Source organism: Phragmites australis, chromosome 19 (genome assembly GCF_958298935.1).
Source record: "Phragmites australis chromosome 19, lpPhrAust1.1, whole genome shotgun sequence".
Taxonomy (NCBI): Eukaryota; Viridiplantae; Streptophyta; class Magnoliopsida; order Poales; family Poaceae; genus Phragmites; species Phragmites australis.
In genome coordinates, this window is record NC_084939.1 from 3,645,106 (window position 1) to 3,668,890 (window position 23,785).

Here is a 23,785-nt window from a genome sequence, read left to right on the forward strand (position 1 = left end):
CTAGTTAAAGTTCTTCTATAGCCCTACGCCTCTATTTATAAGCCTAGAAAACTTGACCTCTAAATTTCCTAGCTTTTTCCTAAAATACCCCTCTCTTGTAATACATTCTTACCTACCACCGAGGGTATTTTGGTCCATTTTCTTTTCTATTCATCGAACGGTCGCGGCGCCTTCACGACTTAGCTTTGCCTCGACGCAAGCTTCGCGATGGTGCCACATACTCCACCATTCCTCCCACGGCTTTGAGGCCAAACCTCGAAACCGTCTGCATGCTTCTCAAAGCGTGACTCACCGCCTTACTTACACCTTAAGCAAGAGTTTCGATGTCGACGTGCGTACTCCGTCATGCGATCCTGATCGCTGGTAAGTCTCTCCCAATCCCTCGGGCCGCCTTGTCACTTGCACCCGCATCCCCTTCGCTCGACTTTGTCAACACGTCGTCTCCATCCGTCTTCCATGCTTTGCTTGACCTCCACGTGTTCAGCTAGGATCACCATTGACTCTGTCAGACCTCCTTGATCGTCCGGCACCAAACACTCCGCTTGGCCCCGATCATCCCACCGTCGACCGTCAAGTTGCATCCATTACCTGCACACTATGAGACAAGCAAACACATATCTCCAACTCCAATTTCAGTTAGTCCATAATCAATATGCTCAAATGAAATCCCAAATCAATTCAAATCACATCAAAGTTCATGCAAAACTGAAAAACATCAAGCTAAATAAATACCAATGTCAATCACTCATCACAAGTAAATCAAGACATATTTCAACTTTGTTTCTCAATCTCCCCCTTGATGAGTGCATTGACATCCCTCAAAGCATAAAAATTTTGGTTTGAAAAAATTAAAACAAGATAAGCTCATCCAAGTGACCAAAGACTCGAGAAAGAGCAAAATATGTCACTTGGCGTAAAAAAAGTTGCAAAAGCCTTAAGAGAGGCAAAAATGAGCCAAAAACCTCAAAAGAGCAAGAAAAACTCAAAAACCCAAAAACACATGCTCCTCCTTGATGATTGCACATTTTCCATTTTTTTCTTTTAATTTCTAGATAAATGCAATTTTCTCCCCCTTTGTTGAATATTTGTGCATAATATCTTTGGGAATATTTTCTCCCTCTATGGCAATGCAAACATCAAGGATACAAGAATATGCAAAACATGTGCAAATGAAATGCAAGCCTACAAAGCTTCACATATAGATCATAAAGCACTTGCAAGGACCAGAGATGTCAAAGCACTATAAGGAGTAAATAATATAACTCAAAGGCGCACAAAGTCTCGAAGTGTTGATCATGTTGTTCAATTATCCAAAAGATGTCACCACAAAAGCATCCACAGTTTCATGATCAGTGCAAAGATTAGAGAAAGTAGTGCTATGTCAAGTTCAAACTAGACAACCAAGTTCAACCCAATGAACTATGCAAACACCCACATATCAATCCAAGCCTTAGTTTGATAACATGAAAAAGAACATTCTTAGCACATTAAAAAGCACAAGTTAACTTTCTCATTTGATCATTTAACTATCCTCAAGTGAGTTTTAAGCAATCATGGGTTCACTTTTTTGGCAAACCACATAAAGCCTTAAGCCACCATATTGGATTCAATTTTAGCTCAAAACTTGATCATTTATTTTATTAACTCAACATAGGATTCAAGATATGCAATTTTTCATAAAGCCAAAACAAGTTGTGTCTTTGCGACACAAAAGAGCATATGCTCTCCCAAGGGTTAATCATGGGCTAAACATTTACATAGACAAAGGTCAAAGACCCCATATCCGCTGAACTGAACAAAGCGGCCTAGCACAAGCTTTTCACAGAACTAGCCCTAATTTAAGCATTGATCAAGCTAAAGCAAATACTCAAAGGTGACAAGAGATTATGTTCACATTTCAAGTTCATTATTAGAAAAGACAAGTTTGCTCAACAAATTTTATGTCATGTTTCAATAAGAGCCTAAGCTTTCACAAATTGTTATACATCCACTACACTTAACATAAATTCACAACTAGTACAAGAAAGTGCAAAGAAAATATAAGTGAAGCTTGCTAACATGATTATCTTACAAAAATGCTATGCAATACAGATGCAACAAAAGTAAGATAGAGTATGTACAAGGATAGCTCCCCCTCACATAATTTTATAGGGATGGCATACACCAAGCTCTCCCCTCAAATAAGCAAATCTTGTAGCATCTAGAGGCTTAGTGAATATGTCGGCTAGCTGGTGTTGGGTATCAATGTAGCTCAACTTAATATCTCCCTTCTCATTGTGGTCTGTTAGGAAGTGGAATTTCACATCTATGTGTTTGGTTTTGGAATGTTGAATCGGGTTGTTGGCAAGGCTTATGGCACTGGTGTTGTCACAAAGAAGTGACACTCTTGAATTCCAACCCATAATATCTCAAGGTAGAAATCATCCAAAAAATCTGTGAGCAACAACTAGCAGCAGCTACATATTCAGCTTCAGCAGTAGACTACACAACGCTAGACTGTTTTGCGAGAAGACCAACACACAAGAGAAGTACCCAAGAAATGACAGGTACCAGAGGTACTCTTCCTGTCAATTCTACAACTAGTAAAACCCGCATCCGAAAAGCCACGAAGAGAAAGCGAAGAGGATGCAGAAAACCAAATGCCATACTCGAGAGTGTGCTTGAGATACATCAGAATGTGTTTCACCGCTTGGCGGTGAGATGTCCTCGGTGAAGCCTGGAAGCAAGTACAGAAGCAGATGGCGAAGTGGATGTCGGGTCTTGTCGCTGTCAGGTACAGAAAGGAGCCGATCATGCTCCTGTACTCCCGCTTGTCCACCTCCTCGCCATCTTCATCCGGATCAAGCATGGTTGAGGTAGCCATCGGTGTCTCTAATAGCTTTGCATTGCTCATGTCGAACTTCTTCAACAAATCCTTGGTGTACTTCGTTTGGTGGACGAATGTACCTTACTTGCATTACTTGATTTGCAGCCCAAGGAAGAAGTTGAGCTCGCCCATCATCGACATCTCAAACTCCCTGGTCATAGTTTCTGCAAACTTGGCCACAAGTGCATGAGCAGAGCCCAAAAAAATGATATCATCCACGTAAATCTGAACAAGAAATCATTCATATGCTTGAGAGTGAACAAAGTTTTATCAGTTGTCCCCATCGCATACCCATGCCATAGCAAGAAAGAACTAAGCCTATAATACCAATCCCTAGGTGCCTGCTTAAGCTCATACAAAACTTTCTGAAGCTTGTATACTCTATGAGGGTATTTGGAATGTTCAAAGCTTAGGGGTTGCTTGACATAGACCTCTTCTTCTATGAAACTATTTAGGAAAGCACTCTTGATATCTATTTGATACAACTTAAAACCTCGAAATGTCGCAAATGTAAGGAGGATCCTAATAGCTTCTAGCATAGCTACTGGTGCAAAGGTCTCTCCAAAGTCTATCCCCTTTACCTGAGTGAAACCCTAAGCTACTAGTCTAGCCTTGTCTCTTACTATAGACCCATCATCCCCTATTTGTTTTTGAAAACCCATTTGGTGCCTATGGTGTGAACATTTGGGGTGGCTCTACTAGAACCCAAACTTGGTTTCTCTCAGAGTTTTCAAGATCTTCATGCATGGCATTGACCCAACTCGAATCAGATAAAGCATGTCCAACATCATGAGACTGAAAAGAAGCAACAAATGCAGAATCAGTGAAATGAGCATGAGAAACAGCTTTGGACCTCGTTACCCTCTCACCAAGGTTGCCGATCATCAGCTGCGGGGGATGTCGTCGCTGAATGTATTGAGGGGCTTTGCGCTGCGAGATGACCTCCCCCTCAAACACTGCTGGTGCAGGCTCGAAAGCAGCTGAAGTGGAACTAGAGGCTGCAGGACCCTCTGCCAGTGTCGAGGAAGCAAAAACCAGCTCAGGAGAGAGTGTAGTAGTAGAAAGTAGTGGATCATCCTCGTCATCCCCGAAAGCTGGATGATCACTGTCTACAAAAATGCTTTCGCTCATCTTCTGATCACCTGCACACTCAAATACAGGGCTACCACAAGGGGTTGATTCATCAAAGGTCACATCATAGAAGTCCAAGATGGTGTTAGTGTCAAGATTAAAGACCTTGTAAGAATGACCATGAAGAGAATACCCCAAGAAAATGCCATCAAAAGAATGCGACTCAAACTTGTCAACATTGCACGCTTTAGGATGAAGCACCGACACCCAAAAACTCTCAAATGCGAAACTTTCGGCTTGCTCCCAAAAAGCAACTCATAAGAAGTCAAATTCAAGATCGAGCGTAAGAAAATTTGATTGGAGATGTAACACGTCGTGCTAATGGCCTCAGCCCAAAACTTCCTAGGAGTTCTATGCTTATCGAGCATCGTCCTAGCCATCTCCATCAAAGTGCGATTCTTCCTCTCAACCACGTCATTCTGCTGAGGAACGCGTGGGGCAGAAAATTAGTGCTCAATGCCATGCTCAAGACAGAAAGCATCAAGGAGATAGTTCTTGAACTCGGTGCCATTATCACTATGAATTGCTTTCAATGCACTAGGGAGTTCTTTGAACAATCTCAAATCCAAGCTCCAAAAGTGTGAAAACACTTCATCCTTGCTCACAAGAAAGAAAACCCAAGAGTAGCGAGAGAAATAATCAACAATGACAAATACATACCACTTCCCACCTACCGAATGAACCCAGGAAGGACCAACAGTGTCCATATGGAGAAGTTCTCCTGATCGTTCAGTCATCACTAGATTGATTGGTGAGTGAGAGGCGACAATCATCTTGCTATACCGACAAGGAGCACAAATGATGTTCTTCTCAAACTTAAGCTTAGGCAATCCTCGGATCAAGCCTAGGGTACTCAAACGAGTAAGCAAGTCAAAGCTCATATACCCCAGTCTCCTATGCCACATCCAAAGCTCAGAAGAAGGTTGAGCAATCAAATAACGAGAAGAACCAAGAGACTCAAAAAAATTAGCTCAAAAAACTCTCCCAACTCTGGAAATCCGGCAAATCAAAGTGCCTGAAGAATCAAGAACTCGAGAAGTATTGCGTTTGAAAAGCACTTCCAAGTCCTCATCCAGCAACTGAGATACAAAAAGCAAATTGTATCCTAGATGCTCCACCAAAGCCACATCCTTGAGAGTAAAACTCTCATTGACCCTTACCATACCTCTGGCTTTCACCTTTCGTTTCCGATCATTCTCGAAAGTGATGTACTCGTGCCACTTTGTCGGGGTGAGACTAGAGAACCATGATGTATCTCCGGTCATATGGTGCGAACAATCGGAGTCAACGAGCCACTTATTCTCCAGGCCTCCACCTGCTACCTACATGCGAGAAGAGTAGTCGATAGATGACTCAATACTGGGGTTAGTCATAAACTTCTTGGGAATCCAATATTGGGTCATCCGCCGTGAAGCAGGTGCATACAAATCAACACTAGTACGCTGGGGGCGAGAACCACGAAGAGAAAAATGTGGTCCGCCAAAGCGCTGGAACTTAATTCCTCTTACACGTGGATCAAAACCATATGAGTCATGGTAAAATCTACGCCGAGCACCACCTCTAAGAAGAGACTGAAAAACGCTAGAGACTCGTGGGTAGGAGCGAGGAAAAGGCTCATGTACACCAGCAGAGGGGCGGTACATGTCCTGAGTACTCCACTCCCATTCACGCCGCTCATCCCTCCTACGACGAAAGCAAAACCCAACCAAGTGACCCTCTCTCTGGAAATAGGTGAAGTGGTAGCGTCTCTTGGTAACTCGACTGCCGGTCACTCTAGGCTCTCTCACAGGGGCTCTCATTTGAGACTGTGAAGCTCTTTTGGGTTGTGGTGCGGGCTTCTTCTTGGTAAGCTGTGGTGTGGGTTTCTTCTTGTTGAGTTGTGGTGTGACATTGCTTTTGGATTTCTCATCTTCTAGGGTAGTAGGTGTGGTGAAAATAATCTTACTCTCCCTATTGTAAGCCACCCTCTCAAAACCCAACCCAAGAACCAAACCCGCCTTATCAGCACACATCTTGGTTTTGGCCAAGATCAAATTTATTTTTTTCCTTGCCTTCTGAGCATTTCTCCACTAGAGAAAGGAGATACTCATTCTCGGCTAAAAGCATCTCAACTTATCCTCTAACCCAGCTGAGTTTGTTCTGAAAGATGATGCAGGTAGGACAATTCGGCTGCACATCCTTCGAACTCCCAGCACTCTCCAATCTAGATTCCAACTCCTTGATGCACATTGCTTTCAGTTCAACATCCTTTGCAAGCAAAGGGCAATTTATGCAGGCGCTTAAGAGAGTGGATCTAAACTCCTCCTCATAGAGCTTCTTCTCAGCAGTCTCAAGTCGACTGGCAACTTGAGCATGCAAAGCCTGAAGCTCAACAAGTTCTATCACAACCACCAAACAACTCTCACACTCCTTATCATTACGTCTAGACCTAAGCAATACAAGCTCAGATGAAACAAACTCATAATTAGGCCTAAGCTCATTCAACTCACGCACATCTTTCTTAAATAACCTATCCTGGCTAACGAGAGCGTCATTGAAGGTATCAACTTGAATGCAAAGCTAGTCATAGAAAGGTAATACCTTGGAGGGATCAAGCTCGAGATCGCTGTCGTTGTTGTCGTTCGCCATGAAGCAGAGGCCGGTGAGGTCCTTAGCCTTTTCTTGCTCTTCACTTGCGGTTCATCCTCCTATGAGCTCTCCTCCTCACTTGAAGAGGTGTCAATGTCGCTGAGAGCTGTCACGAACGTCCTAGAAGCCGCCTTGGCTGCCTTCTTGGCCATCTTGTCGCGGTTCTTCTTGAAGAAGGGCTTCTTGTTCTTCTTCTTGTGCTTGTCATAGTCGTGGTCGCGGTCTTCCTTATTCTTGAGCTTAGGGCAGACCGCCTTGAAGTGGGTGGTGTCACCACACTCAAAGTAGGCACGGGAATTGCCCCTCCTCCGGTCTCGGCGGTTGTTGTTGAAGCGGGTGAATTTCTTCACGGTCAGTGTAAGATCCTCATCATCAAGCACATCCACCTGCTCCTCTGTGATAGAGACCAAGGAAGACAAAGAAAAACCACCAGATTAAGTGTTAGCACTAGAAACACCAACTCCAGACTGGTTACTACCGTTAGGTCTAAAAACTAACGCCATGTTCTAAGACAGGGGGTTTCCGAGACCAATCCGAGCTGCCTTGGCTATCTCGGTGGACTTGAGCTTCCTGAAGAGTTCATCACAAGTTAACGTGTCATAACTTGATGACTCTTCAATGCTCGAGATCTTCATTTCTCATATGCTACGATCCATAGTATAGAGAAGCTTGATCGCTCTCTCGTGATCAGAATAGGGCAAAACACCAGTTGATCGAAGATTGCTAACAATTCCATCAAAGCGAGCAAACATAGCATCCAGAGACTCTCCGGGGCCTTGCACAAACATTTGATATTCTTGGTTGTAAGTGCATTGGCGTCTAGCCTTAATCTAATTAGTACCTTCATGAAAGACACTCAGAGTAGTCCAGATCTCCCAGGCAGTATGGAGGTGCTGATCCCTATCAAACTCATTCCGACTCAGGTTTGTGAACAAAATATTTCTAGTCTTGTTGTTGGCCTCATACTGTTCGATTTGAACCTGAGTCGTGCGAGCAGTAAGGATCTCGTAGTTGGAATCAACTACCTCCTAAATTGCACTTCCTTGGCTTAAGAGATAAGCTTCCATGCGCACCTTCTAGTACAAAAAATTACAGCCATCAAACAGCGGAATCTTCCCACTTCTCTCCATGTCGCCTACGAATCACAAAGCTGGTTAAGATCAACAAGTGATCAAACTGGCCCTGATACCAATTGTAGGAATGAGATTGGCGACTAGAGGGGGGTGAATAGGCGTCTCAACAAATTTCTTGCGAAATTGATGGTCTTCTCCTATTTGGATCACCCAACGCACCTCAAACTCAAATGGAAGCAAAAGAGAGAGAGAAGTTTTAACAGAAGAAAATCGAGGTAACACGACTCCAAGGATGGTATATGAACCATATGTTTCATTTAAGATCAATCCATGTGTATTAGCACTCGAAAGATTACAACTTGCAAAGAAACAAGAAAAGACGAGCACCGAGCAACGAAACTCTCCAAGTTGATTGTCTAAAGTCAAGGGAATTCAAGACACCATCACATAAGCGTGTGTATGCGAATTTTATGCCTCTAGCAATAAGAAGAATGACCTCACAAGGAGCTGAAATTTCAGCCCAAAAACCAAAACGAAAATCAAAACCGGAAACCAAAAAACTTGCAAACTTGTAAGAAAACCAATAGAGGGAAACTAGAAGGAGGGGAATTCAAGCAAATGCAAAAACATAAACTTTATTACCCAAAGAGATCAGCCCTATTTTAAGCGAATTACAAAGATTTATCTCTCAAAACTCTCACCTATTACATAGGTGAAGCACTCATCATTCTCCTCTAAAACCCTATCTCTAAGCTCTCAAATGGGTGGCATAAGGGGGTTTAAGTGGCTAGTTCAAATTCTCCTATAGCCCTACCCCTCTATTTATAGGCCTAGGAAACTTTACCTCTAAGTTTCCTAGCTTTTCCCCAAAACACACCTCTCTTGTAGTACACTTCTACCTACCACTGAGAGCATTGTGATCAATTTTCTTCTCCATTCATTGGACGGCTGTGGTGCCTTCACGACTTAGCTTCGTATCGACGCAAGCTTCACGATGGTGCCACGTAATCCTCCAGTCCGCCATCACGTTTCTCAAAGCGTGACTCGCCGCCTTGCTTACACCTTAAGCAAGTGCTTCGATGTCGACGCGTGTACTCCGTCATACGATCCTGACCGCCGGTAAGTCTCTCCCGCTACCGATCCATCGGGTCACCTTGTCACTTGCACCGGTATCCTCTTCGCTCGACTTTATCAACACGCCGTCTCCATCCATCTTCCATACTCTGCTTGACCTCCACGTGTTCAGCTAGGATCACCCTTGACTCCGTCCAACCTCCTTGTGAAAGGACAACGATGTCGCCTAGAGGGGGGGGGGGTGAATAGGCGCTTCCTTAAAATTCAAACAAACTTGCAGCGGATTAGTAAAAAGCGGAGTCTCCGCACTTTTGCAGACCTTCCGCAAAAAACAAAGGAAGCTCGAATGCAAACTACGTCTAATGAGATCTAGCTCAAACCAAACTTGGAGATATGCGTCTGGAGGTGTTCACTAGTAGGTCCACTAAGCACCTGCACTCACAAGTATGCACAACCAAGTAGTTCTAGTGGAAAGCACAAATCAAAGCAAGAACTCAAAAGTAAACAAACCAAAGTGGAGATATAAACATTTGTTTTCCCGAAGTTCGGATTCACTACCATGAATCCTACGTCTCCGTTGAGGAAGCTCCAACGAGCCAGGTCTATTTGAACTGCTTTCCTCAATTCACTAGCTCGATCTCTTCCCGTGCGGAGGCGAGATAGACCTTCAGCAACTTTCCCGTGGCTCACCACAAGCACAGGAGCTCGCCGGGCGACGTCTAGCCGTCTATGAGGCTTCACCTCCAAGAGTAACAAATGCTTCACGAACTTCTTGCCATTGAACTCGAGTGCTCAAGATGGGAGTTATGCTCACTTGCTCTCAATCTTCCAATCTCTCAACCCGACTCACTTCACCTCTCAAATTTCACACTAAAAATTGGAGTGGGAAGAGCTCTATTTGACTTTGGCTTTATGTATCTTCGTAGGGAGCACCAGCAGCAGCTCAAAGAGAGGGTGAGGGGGGTATTTATACCCAACCCCTAAAAACTAGCTGTTACACCTGAGAAATACGAAAACTCCGCAAAAATGCGAACACTCGGCAAAAGTTTGCGGACACTTTGGATTTTAACACCGTTGGTTGAAAAACTAGCCATTAGACTTGGAATTTGTGAACCTTCCGCAAAAATAAGGACTCTCCACAAAAAATATGCGGACTCTCCGCAAAAATGTGCGGAGTCTTCGTAGTCTAACAAAACAGCACAGCTTACCTTATGAAAAATGGTAATAACTTTTGATCCCTAAGTTCGATTTTGACGAATTCGGACTCTATGAAAAGCTTATTCAAAGGACTACACATCTCAACTGAATTCATGATCTTAAACCCATAGGATCAAACTAGGAACTCTCCGAAACCCAATTCGAACACTTCCACACTTTCCGCACCAGGCTCCTAAAGCAAACTCTCACTTTGGGTTTGGTTACAAACTCTTGAGCACTAAGACACGATAATTAGCTCTACGTTGCATCCCTCTTAATAGTGCGGCATACATATACTCTAATTCAAAGATAAAACTCGTTTGAACCAATTTGAGCCTTTGAATACCTTCAAGTACCACTTCTATCTTTCAAACCTTGAGGGTTGCCAACTTCCATATAATGTTCAATCCATCTCTTCTTGATTCTTTATATGATTTATGTGAATCATTTATAGCTTCCCATGGCCTCACATGGTCCATTGGCGCAAAGCCTTCACTCGCTCTTCACCACCGCCTTGGTCCTTCGACGCTAAGCCATTTGCTTGCCCTTCACCAATGAATGGTCCATCGCAGCAAAGTCTTGCTTGCCCTTCACCCTCTTGTCATAGAAAACCATTTTGTATCCGACATCTTCAATAAATTCAATTTATCATATATAGAGTCTAATCTTGTTCTTCACTCTTGGCATATATGATTTCAATTCAACTTATGTCTTCTTATGGATCCTAACCCTAACTCACTCTCAAGCATAAAACACATGAGTTAGTCCATAAAACCTAATTGACAATGACATACCTTTAGTTACTTGATTTCCACAAGTAACTTAGCCTTTCATACTTATCGTCAATCTTCTATGAGCTTTTCTTTCTTCTTATGAGCATCACTAAGATCTTAATGACTTTGATGTAATTCTTTGAACTCATGGCAATTCCCAACGAATCCATACTTCTTCATTTATGTATCTCCTAATGAATAACCTAATAACAATTCTCAACAAAATTATTAGTCTATAGGTATTATCATTAACTTACCCGAGCATCACTTAGAGCTCATTCATCTTGATGCATATCTCTTCTCCATGCATCGCCTATGGAACAACCTACTAACAATTCTCAACATAATTGTTAGTCTATAAGTATTGTCATTAATTACCAAAATCACACATAAGGGCTAGATGCACTTTCACCTTGATCCTCTGGCACCAAGCACTCTGTTTGGCCCTGATCATCCCGCTGGTGACCGTCAAGTTGCATCCATCACCTGCACACTATGAGATAAGCAAACACATATCTCCAACTCCAATTTTAGTTAGTCCATAATCAATATACTCAAATAAAATACCAAATCAATTCAAATCATATCAAAGTTCATGCAAAACCGAAGATCATCAAGCCAAATAAATATCAATATCAATCACTCATCACAAATAAATCAAAGCACATTTCAACTTAGTTTCTCAGAGACTAAGAAAAATTTAAGTCTGTCTTTCGTAAGTACCTTCGGAACTCCAGCTGTAGATGGCATCTTCACAGTGTCTCTTTTACTAGGGCATATTGGTGTTGTAGATCCACCATGAATTTGAGACAAGGAAATTATTAGAGTATCTTATCTTCTTGTATTATACGCGTGCTCATCTAGGGGCTTTTCTGTCATTAGCTATCCCATGTATCTTATCTCCGGCCGTGATCGTTCCATTTGGTGGTGATTATAAGCGGCTCCAGTCTATGCCTTTACGGTCAAGTCGTCGTCAACCTCCTGTCCTACCCATACAGCATGAAGGAAAAGAAACTAGCCACACCAATTTCTCCTTAATGCTTTGTCTGGCCCATTTCTCACTCCAGCCAGTGCATCTGACGTCCCTGCAGCACATCTCTCCCTGGGATTGATATTTTAGATAAAAGGATAATGTTCCGGCCCCTCCACTGCACAAAGCCTGATCATTTATATTGTCTTATCTCATAGGCGGAAATTCATAAAAATAAGATAACAAGCCACATAAAAGAAATATCATAATCACATAGCCTATTATTACTAAACCCCTATCTATTCTTGGTGAAAATATCTATAGTCACCGATTCCAATACTTAACATGCTTTGCAGAGTGTCTTCCTCTCCTCCTTTTGTAATAATATCCAAAATCTATAGTCACGAGGATTGGATAAACCAATCCTCGTGACCTTAGCTCTGATTGCCTAAAAGAATAAGGAGATTGCAGTTTTCCATCCAGGTGCTAGGTTTGAGTCGAGTGGTGGCCTGGCATACTCATTAAGAAGGAGACTAAGGAAATTGTACGTCTGTCATCAGCAGCCCGATCAGGCAAGTGGACGAAGACGGTGCAGTGGGGCATTGTTCCGTCCCGTAGTATTGAATGCTCCGGAGAAGGACTTGGCAGGCTAACATGGCGGCGCATGGTGTCAGGCTATACGGTGCCTTCAGAGCAAGTGGGCACGCCATATCTTCCGAAATGATGGTCTGGGTAAGATATTAGGATAAACAGAGGCTTTCTGTTTGGGCCCACATGTAAGTTCTCCTCCTCCCTACTCTATAAAGGGATGAGGACCCCGTTTGTAAGACATGGCATATCGAGTCTAGGAACCAGCTAGAACATCATCTGTAATCAACTGAGATCATACACACACAGCATGTAGGGCTATTATCCTCCGGGAGACCCGAACCTGTATAACTCCATGTGTCCTTGAGTTCGCTATCGACACATACGACTAGTTCCTGAAACTTCATTCACGCACCTACTATCCAGCATACCTCGGAATCATTATCAGAGATTAACCTTCGACACTATTATTATTAAACCTCTATCTATTCTTGGTGAAAATATTTATAGCCACCGGTTCCAATATTTAGCATGCCTTGCATAGTGTCTTCCCTCTCATCTTTTCCAAGGATTGGCTTATCCAATCCTGGTGACCTTGGCTCTGATTGCCTAAAAACACTAAGGAGATTGCAGTTTTCCATCCAGGTGCTAGGTTTGAGTCGAGTGGTGGCCTGGCATACTCATTAAGAAGGAGACTAAGGAAATTGTACGTCTATCTTCCGTAAGTACCTTTGAAACTCCAGTTGTAGATGACATCTTCATAGTGTCTCTTTTACTAGGGCATATCGGTGTTGTAGATCCACAGTGAGTTTGAGACAAGGAAATTATTAGAGTACTCATCTTTGTGTGTTATACGCGTGCTCATCTAGGGGCTTTTCCGTCATTAGCTATCCCATGTATCATTGTACATGTCAAGCATCTTCTGTCGTTGACTCAAGAGTCAAATTGCTTTATAACATATCAATGCTTTAAGCAAAAGGCGGGTTCCGACACGCCTGCTCTGAGTGATTCAGTACATAGCTTTGCACGTGTTTGAAACGATCATGGCAAGTGGCGGACTTCTTTTTCCTTTTTCTTTTTTTTTCTTTCACTTCCATACCTAAAAGTCGAAAAGAGACTCTCAAATACACCCAGGATAAATAGATTTGAGTCTCCTTTGCTCCTACGGTGGATCCACGCCTAATGGTGGCTCGTGGGTCTCGTTTCCATGGCCGGGGTCTTCACTTGAGTCTTCTCCCCGGCCGTGATCGCCGGTGGCAAGACAGGACAGACAGAGGGCTCCATGCTTCCCTGCAGCTAGCGGGCCAATCGCGAGGACCTTTAACCGAGTCCTTTCCACGGCGTGATTTGCGGGTCAGCCTTTATCATTTTTCTTCGTTCGTTCAATTTAAAAAAGCAGCAGAAGAAAAACAGCCTGAGGACACTCGCGTCATAGATACATTTCATTTCAATGGTCAAAAAAAAAAAAGTAAGCCCGACTTCAGGGAAAAGAAGACTGGCGACTTCTTTACATAGAGCACTATTTCCCATGCATAAAAGAAGACAGGCGACTTCTTTACATAGTATATCTGGTAATAATAAATAATAATAGCTTTACATGCAAATTTTGTAGTACAAACATCACCCACGCAAACCATTCTCGGATAAGGATATGATTTTTGTCTTCGAAGCTTCATGCAGCACTATTTCCCATATCTGTTTTTTTTTAAAACTTTATTAACTCTTATAGTTACATCAGAAAGGAGCCAGCCTCAAGGTTAGTTGAATCGGAGCATAATTAAGTGCTCAAGTACTTAGGTTTAGTTTTTGTTGGCTTCAATTGGCGTACCGATGCAACGAGAGGGGACTGCGTGTATGCGCTTTCCAGGACCTCAACTGCTACATACTCTCCCTAGGATAGCTTGAAGATGTTCTTCTTTCTGTCGATGATCTTCATCGTCCCATCGGGTTGCCACTCTCCAATATCACCTGCATACATAATTAAGGTGATGGCAAGTTTCTGACAAATTAATCATCTTCACTAACTGATCATTCAGTAAGCTACAAGGAAGTGAGAAATAATCCTGCACCTGTATGGAACCAGCCATCTGAGAACACTTCTTCAGTGAGGTCGGGGCGCTTGTAGTACCCAGAGAACAAGGTGTGGCCCCTCAAGCAGATCTCACCCCGGGGCGTGTCTGACAGCGCGTCGTAGCCCATTTCAGGGACGGACTCCAGTCATGCCTCGATCGTCGTGACAGGAGGGCCAACTGTTCCAATCATTGAGAAAACATTGGCAATAGACGTGAAGCATCCTGCACAACTCTCTGTGAGCCCTGCATATCAATATGACAAGTGAGGCCACATGGTTCTCAAGACCAGACCTGTAACTAGACTACTAGAGTTCTGTTAAGAATTTAAGAAATCCAATACTGATTTGGACAGATGAAGAAACATTGGTTGGCATATTGCCATCCATAAGAACTGAACTAAATCGTGCTAAGATGCTAATATGGTCTGAAGCTCTTACCGTATCCTTGTAGTAAGACACTGTAGCTGGTTACCCGCATGAACTCTTCGATGTGCCTTGGCAAAGGTGCTGCTCCTGCTAGCATGAGATGTATACGGCCTCCAAGTCCTTCCTTTATCTGCTCCTGCTAGCATCAGATATAATTCACGTAAATGAACCATTTCTTCAGTTTCAGACATTACCTGTTTAATTTCACTGCATCTAAGTCTCGATCATGATATTTTGAGGCTAAATCACTTAAGCATTGTCCTCTATCATATTGTCATTCTTATCTTACCCACTATAACTCTTCTCTTTTACCCGTTCACCTTTAGGCATCATTAACAATTGACCTGGGTGAAGAGAAAAAGGAGTTGCTGCATTCTGAGTTAGAGATGTATAGAAGGAAAAAAAATTGAGTCACTGGTTAATCTGCAACAAGAACGAAATGGCCTGATCGAACCGAAGAAAGACCTCGCCATACAGCCTGGAATGTATGTTTCGCTTCCTCCCAGCGTGCCAGCTACAGTTGCAGGAGACAATGATCCCTGCGAAGACACCACTACTTCAACCTCAGAAACAGGGCAACGCAGCCTGACAAACAACACCAGTAGCAATAAGCACAATAATTCAGGTCATCGAAGGAGAAACCGAGCTAACGCTTCTAGAAGACAACCTCACAGCCAGGCTTCTACGCAACAATGGCAGATGAAAGGAGCAGACACTTCACACCAATAACATTGAAGCAATGAAGAGGTTGAATGTGAATTGTTGTTTTTTTTATCAGTTATGTATATTGATGGTGTGCCCTGCCTTCCTTTCATATTTTATCCAACCAAAGCTCTTGATTCAGCAGCATGATTTTAACGCTGTCGTTGTGACCGAGAGTTAGAGGACTATGCATAGCATATTGGTACTCTGGAGTTTATTAAAGAGAGAACAATGCACTGGAGTTAATGTCAATGCAAAGTTGAGGCTAGCTTCTGCTGCGTAACGCGAATATAAAACTGCCACGTAACACGAATATAAATCTTGCATGCTTTAATCTTACTTGTACTAGACAAGTTTTGTTTCATTCATTATCAAGAACTCAATTGGAGTAATTTGTAATAAATCACGAAAAAGGTGAGATACTCTGTTTATAAAAACTTTCTGCATGAGTCACAACAATGGACGTCTTCCCAACGTTGCTGCTTGCAATTTCTGTTTGAATCACAATGACTGATTGACAGTTCATGTATTCATAGATAAACACACAATCCATCTGGGTTGTGTTGCGGAGTTGAAGCTCGCGGACGTGGCCAGTCCGGTTGCTGCACCGGACGCCTCTCCACCGGCAACAGTCCTGCTCACGGTCATCTCGCCGCCATGAGTTGAGGCGGCCTGCCTGGTCGCTGGCGATACCTTGCTTGAAGGCCAGCAAGGCGTCCCTCTCGCGCGGTGTGCACAAGCCGTCGCCGGCCGTGTTGCCCGGCCGGATTTGCAGGAGCAAGTGAACGGTGGTTGTGAGGATGACGAGCACGACGAGGCACCGGTGCAAGAAGCTGGCGGCGGTGGCGGTAGCCATACTGGTGGACGCGTTCCCGCGCAGTTACTCTTCAGTACATGCGCGCTTGACTTACTCTGTCTATCCTGCATGTGCGGTCTGGCGGAGCAAGTCGCCTCGATGCTCTCTATTTATACACCGTATTTGCCGTAAGGGATACTAGGATATCTATCAAAAGCAATGTACGTGACACTACCACAATTTCATAACATAGAGCCTAACGCATCATGAGGATTAATTTCATCCTAGAATAATTCGTATATTTCCAACAGAAGTCGGATAATCTAGCGATGGTGGAAGGCAGTGCGTGGGATGGCGAGGCAGCGGGGGCACCACCCACCACAGTCACAGAGGATCGCCAATGGGTGAGGTTGACGGCAGAAGCAAAACAGTGAAGGTGTTGGGAAACGGGTACGCTACGCTAGCGTAAAACAAAAGTTCTATCATGTTCATCTAGGAAACCATGTGAGTAGGCGATCATGTATCGTTATCACTAGATGCACATTGCAGCGAAAAAAGAGTTGGAGAAGACTGGTCTAATGTCGTGCGCATGAGTGTAGAGAAAGTAGTCAATCTCTTTACGAACTGGTCGGCTCCTCCTTGCGTCCTTGTCGCCGATCAGTACAGCAACAACAACAGCAGCAGCAGCAACGCCACAACGATATCCACATGTCCAGGGGTGGAACACTGTACGCTGGTGTGCTGGCACCGTGCACCTAGCTAGGGATTTGTGGGGAGGTCATGTGGAGACGGCTAGAGTTTCGGGGTGATGGAATTTGTTTCTCCCATAGCCCCGCGACTTCACTTATATAGACCTCACTAATAGACTGCCATATGTTGGAAGTCTATTATAGTTCTAATCCCTCGTATATCATTATCCGCAAGGCTCACACACGGATCCAATCTGAATTAAAGATTACCTTAGGGTATATCATCAACAGGAGGCCATGTAGTGGATTGGGACTGGAGTAGATCGATCTGCTTGTGGAAGATAATGACTTATACAAGGTTGAGCCAGATGCAGGCAGACGGTTGGATCTACATCCGATGGTCACAAAAATGAATGAATTTGCGGTGAAAAAAATCCTGCGAATGTTAACTAGAAAATCTGTACAAACTTTATGGTGTTACAAATCTAATAGTCTTACAAACATTTTTGTTCACAAGGGTGTAAAAAACTTCTATATAGAAAGTGTAACAAGAAGCTGGACTTGCAATTTTGGCACTGCACTGCAAAAAACGTCTATAAGGAACGGTGATAGTCTAAGAGGGAGAGTGAATTAGGGTTTCTAAAATTAATTAGCTTAAATCAATAAGATAAATCTAAATCAATTTCTATCTAATTATAATTTAGATTTATTTAGTGCGGTACTCCATCGTAATAAGTTTTCACCCTAGGTTCCAATCCTACAGCTACACATAGAAATTCTAGAAAAGGTAAATGTGAAAATTAAATGATGCAATAAATAAGTGCAAAATATAAATGAGTTAGAGAGCGCAAACTCAGCATGATGATTTTTTCCTTGGTATCGGTTTTGCCGCTCACCTCTAATCCACGTTGGAGTCCCTCACAAGTGCCAAGCTCCCTGCTCGGCTACTCCAATGATTCTAGCCGTTAGAGCTCCCCTCACGCCGGTGGGTCTCCTACTAGGTCTCACCCTTGATTCCCACTGCTCGTCTTCACTATGGTAGTGCTTCACCACTCTGGCACAGGCCACTCCTTCTTCTTACAAGGCTTGCGACCGCTCCACAAACTCAATTGGAGGGTCTCACAAGACTATACCGCTACCAAACCATCTAGGTACTAGCAAGCACCAAGAGTAATAAGTGTGGATCACTCACTTGATTCATTCTATTCTAATTACCTAGCTAGATTCAGACTAGGCCTAAACTAACACTATTCATCCTTAATCTTATGCTAATTATCTTGATCTTTAATATTATTACCAAAGTGCCTCAATCTCTCTAATATGTGTGTAAGCTTTCCAACGAGTGAGAGCACCTTCAAATGACAGAGCAATATGGTATAATACATAGGGATAACCTAAAAAATTAGCCGTTGAAGGGGAGAAACTAGTCGTTGGTCTGTAAAACGGGAGCACCAAGGACAATCGGTGGGTCACCAGAGGCTTTAAGGGGTTGTTTGGTTTTCGCCCCTAGGAAGCCATGCAAAAATTGGGGTCATGCTAAAATTTGGCCATGTCATGTAGTGTTTGGTTTGAGGCTATCCGTCTATTTTGATGGGCTTAAAAGCGGCTTTTTCCTGAAAAGAGCCAGAAGCTATCCAAGCAGCTGACTTTTGAACCAGCTTCTGGTGTCTTTTGGTGTGCTAAGAAGATAAAAGTTTATTGTAAAAGCCAACAACTAAAATTCAACAGCCACAACCACTTCCTCAGCTAGCTAGAAGCTCCGAAGCCGCAACCTATCCAAATGAGGCCTAAGTCAAAATTTTGGCTGGCCAAAAATCGAAGTGGCCATTTTAGATGCTAAAATCTTATCTAGCTTTGCTATAGAAAATATTTAGCCAGCCAATTTTTCAAGACACGGCTAAATTTTGGCCTTGATCCAAACAAAAGCTAAATTTTTGAGATGTGATCAAAGTTTTACTTGGCTTCTTAGGAGCAAGAACCAAACAGCCCCTAATTCCAAATCAACTTAGAAAGTTGCACCAAACTATCAGGTGAGGTCGTCGGATAGTACGGTAGCATTAATCTTTAAAAAATGGCTCTCAGGACAATTACCACCTTACTGTCTGCTGCATCTGTTTTTCCTTGGGCGTACACGAGCAATCTGCTAGGTAGCAATTGTAGAGGAGATTTCTGGGAAGTTCGTTCTATCAGTCGTGTATATTGATGTTGTGCCATGCTCTGTTTTCTTCATACTTACCCGACCAAAGGCTCATGCGAAAGCAGAACGCTTTCTGCAAAAACTAGCTGTTTATTCCTTCTTCCCAAAGTTGGTACTGTAGATGTACTGATGACTCCCTCTTTTTTCCCTCATTGGCTATCAACAATACAACTGAAAAAAAAAACTCGATCACGGGAAGAAACCCCTTGGCTTCGTCTTAAAGAGGGGAGTACCGAACCTTAGTTAATTAGAAAACTCGTTGAAACCAATTTTCAAAGAGGTACCCACTTTTTACTAGCACACGAGTTAGGAGTTTAGATAGACAGACTCTCAGCTGGAGACTCTATCAACTGAGCTATCACTCAATGAGAAAAAATGAATCATCTATATCTGCAGTCTTTTAGTGAAGTTGTTACATGCAAAATCTAAGAAGTGTAGCTTATGAAAATTCTGCACAGAAGATGGGAACTTGCCAGAAACTATTTGAAGAGGCTATTTGTTTTGGTTCCCATGAGAGCCAAAATTAGACATACTTAACTTTCGCAACTTTGATAAAATGTGTACATCCTCTGTTCTTGATGATAAGGTAATTTTTCTTAACTGTGCTTTCAACTTTTGTTTTCTTGAAGCCATCTTTGACCAAATCTTAAAAAGTTGATGTTAGTGTAGTAGTAATTTGTTTTGCATAACTTCCTGCTTAGACAGGAGGTATAATATGGACTGAATCTTCTCTTTGACATCCAGTATAGAGGAGAAAGAGAGAGAGCGCGCGCTTTGAACTGACAAATAGAATAAGAACTGGAACAAAAGAAAAGCAAATCACTGGGTTCATCGTGGCCGACGAGTACAAATAAATATCATTGCATATATATGAGCATTAGGGGCTTAACTCGAACATCCATTATTACAACTTCACCCAAAAATACACAATATAATATAGATGTTGCTAAATGCCACTTCACCTGTTCACCTTCCAAGTATTCGTAAAACTTCATTCCAATGGAAGCTACGTCACCATTAGTTCTTTTTTACCACTTAGCGTACATCTGCCTTTCTAGTAAAGCTTTTCCATATTACAACCACAAACACATAAATTTTATCATAAAACCTGTCGACTAGGCGAAAATAAGCAATCCTCCACGCTTTCAGGAATAGTAGGGCACAAAACACCACCCATAGACCAACTACATATCCGATGCCAAGTCCAAAGTAAAAGAACATTGGCCCAGAATTGTGTTCATCTCTCTTTTCATCTCCATGCTCAGATGTATTATTGCTTCCACAATTCCTTTGAAGAGGACGCCCACATAGACCGGTGTTTCCGTCGTACATAGAGGGGTTCTCCATGTAGAGAGTGTCAAGTTGACGCCCTGATGGTATTCTTCCTGTTAGATTATTGTAAGACAAGTCCAAAATGCTTAAAAATGTCAAATTTGATATGCTTGATGGGATTTCTCCAAAAAGATTGTTGTTGGAGAGGTCAAGTGACTCCAACGACTGCATGGTCCCAATCTTGTCAGGAACTTCTCCATTCAGTTGATTCCAAGATAAGTTCAGATTTACCAATCCATCAAGAGATGTTATCCCGTCTGGAATTTTACCGGTTAAATGGTTGGATGAGAGGTCAATGCTCAGTATCTCCAAAACAGGCGGACCCTGGTAAATGAGTTGTTGCCCCTTGATCTCTACTATCAAGTCATCAATTACAACTTGGATCTCGGAGAGCATGTCCTCGTAAGGATCCAATTTATATATTCTTGTCATAAATGTTAGATTTGATAGATGCGGAGGTATGACACCTGATATCCGATTGGCTGCAAGATTCAGATGACAAAGATTTGCGAGACTTGTGATGGTGTTTGGAATATGCCCATAGAACATGTTGTGATTCAGTCTTAAAAACTTCAATGAACTGCAGCTCCCGATCCACATTGGCAATGTTCCGGAGAATCTATTCCATGATAGATCCAGAAAAGACAGACTCGTGCAGCTTCGTAGAAATGGTGGGAAGTTGCCAGAGAAGCTATTGTTACTTAAAAATAGATAAGTCATTCCTGACATATCTAAACATTGGGGAAGTTCTCCTTCAAAAAGATTATTGGTCAAATCCAAGGCATACAAGGTCAATTCACAAATAGATGTTGGTATCTGACCACTGATGTAATTAGAATACAATATAATAAAAGCTAGATTTGGCACCCCAATATTTGATGGCAAGGGTCCTGATAAAGAATTTCTTGAGATATCCAACAGGCTGAGGTTTCTTGGCAATGGAGGTATTTGACCGGTTAGGTTGTTTGAACTCAAATATAGTTCTTCCAATGACATGATATCCATATTTGTTGGCAAGCCATCACTGATTTGATTATTGGAGATGTCCAAGTATGTGACCTTTGAAAATGTATTACAAAACCAATCTGGAAGCCTATCAATTATACCTGTGTTTGAGATATCAAGCTGAAGAATATCCACTTGCCATTTAAGCCATGCAGGAAATAGAGGACCGACCTGGCACGATGCAAAATATGCTTCTTGTAGTCTAAATGTGGGTTGCCATTTTGAACCCAGCACAATCTTCAATTGATTCTTAGATAAGTATATGTACTCTAAGCTTCGTAAACCGTCCAAGTGTTCTTCTGTGATCGAACCATCCAAGTCATTGCCGCTTAGATCCAATGCAGTCAAATTAGCTAGCATACCTATTTCAGATGGCACATGTCCAGTGAGGTGGTTGAAAGAGAGGTCAAGAATCCTCAAATGTGCAAAATGCCATATAAATGCTGGGAGAGGTCCAGTAATGTTGTTCCGACTGAGATCAAGAGTGACTATACTGGTCAAGTGCCCCATGATGCTTGGTAGGAACCCTACCAGGTAGTTTGAGAATAGATGCAACTCCTGCAACTTGTTTGATGAACACTGCGGCAACCTCTCAATCAACTCTGTTATATTTCCATACGAAAGAGATGCATCAAGATCTAGAACAGTCAAGTTGCATAGGTTCTTCAAGTTTGTCGTCGTCATGCTCAAGTTATTACTATTATCTGACAAGTCTAGTACTTGAAGGAATACCATGTCTCCCAGCGTACTTGGAAGTTGTCCGTACAGCGCAGTTTCCCCGAGGGAGAGGTGCACTAGGCTTGTTAGGTTCCAAAACCAACAGGATGCAACTGGGTGGTGAAAGCTATTCAAGGAGAGATGGAGCTCCTCAAGGTTTGTAAGGTTAAGGTGTGGGAGCGATTGGTTTGCACTTGTTAGCGAGCAATTATCAAGAATAAGGACCCTCAAAGAAGGCAACGTATTCACCACATACGGCCAGTCAGTTACCATGCTAAGATTTACTGACTCCATGTTGAGATACTGCAACAAAGGTAGGTGTGTTAACCACGAGAGATCAGTGGAGTACATGTACTGCTGCTGCGAACCAGTGTTTGAAAGATCAAGATAGTGCAGCTTTGAGAGGTTGCCAAGTTGAGGAGGCACCCTACCGGAAAACGGTATGCTAGAGAGGTTAAGATATCTTAGGTTCTTGAAAGATCCCAGGAACTCTGGGACTTGGCCGGTCGGCCCCTGGAGTTTGTTGAAGCTGACATCGACATATTCAAGATGCTGCAAGGAGAGCAGAGAACGACTTATCTCTCCGGTCAGACCTCCGCCGGTCAGATCTCCGCCTCCGAGGTGCAGCTCGAGGACATGGCCCGTCAGGTTGCTGCACTGGACTCCTTCCCACTAGCAGCAGTCATGCTCATCTTCTGGCTGCCATGACGCCAGGAGGCCCCCGGGGTCGCTGGTGATGCCTTGCTTGAACGCCAGGAGGGCGTCCCTCTCCTTGGGCGCACAGGCGGCGCCCGCGTGGACGCCGGTGAAGGAAGAGGAAGCAGCTGCTACGATGACTACGAGGAGCAGGAAATCGGCGGTGGCCATGCTGAAAGCTAGCATCATGTCGATTTTCGAGTGATTTTGCAGCCGTCGGCGATTTATAGGCAGCAGCACAGCAGCACGCTGCGATATTAAGCGTATGGTCGAGTCGTCCGTCAGTGATGATTTGATAGTCGCCGTCTCGCCGATGCTGACGTGGTCGTCAGCGTTGGCATTGCAACGAGGGTGACGGCCTGTGTGACCGACGAACCCGGCGGCCGCGTCGTGGAGGTTTGACTGAACTGCAGCACGTGAAGACTGAGACATAGATAGTTGGATAGTCGCAAATAAATACAGATTATTTTGGACACCGGCATGGCCTTAATTTCGAATACAACTTTGACTGTGCCTACCCCAACTTTGACAGTAATATAATGGACAGGAAAGTCATTGTCGATTAAATTTGGTGACTGATATGTGTGTGGAAGACGCCAGTCGTACAGTCGTTGATTGCCTACACCAATTAACTGATCCATACGTTGTTGGAGGAATTTTATTGCACGTCACCTCACGCTACCAACATGGTGATATCGCACAAGAAAGACTCGACCATGTATAATGTACCTGTGCGCCTGTGCAACTTGTATCCACGCGTGCTTCTAGAACCTTTTTGGTAAAGTTTATCTGATCTAAATTTTATAGAGAAAATGATTTTATAATTAAAATTGATTCTCTAATGATTATTATGA

The 23,785-nt window shown here is 43.1% G+C and overlaps 1 long non-coding RNA gene and 1 pseudogene across 1 annotated transcript; both read right to left on the reverse strand.

Annotated features, from left to right (window-relative positions):
- Positions 1–14,150: 14,150 nt before the first annotated feature.
- LOC133900855 (uncharacterized) lies at positions 14,151–16,166 on the reverse strand. The gene is made up of 5 exons (XR_009906601.1): positions 15,263–16,166; positions 15,087–15,165; positions 14,810–14,933; positions 14,370–14,615; positions 14,151–14,268 (listed from the first exon to the last, which is right to left on the reverse strand). It is a non-coding gene; the product is annotated as an uncharacterized LOC133900855 (long non-coding RNA).
- A 3,860-nt stretch (positions 16,167–20,026) lies between these two features.
- On the reverse strand, positions 20,027–23,146 carry LOC133899904 (receptor-like protein EIX2; annotated as a pseudogene).
- Positions 23,147–23,785: the final 639 nt, after the last annotated feature.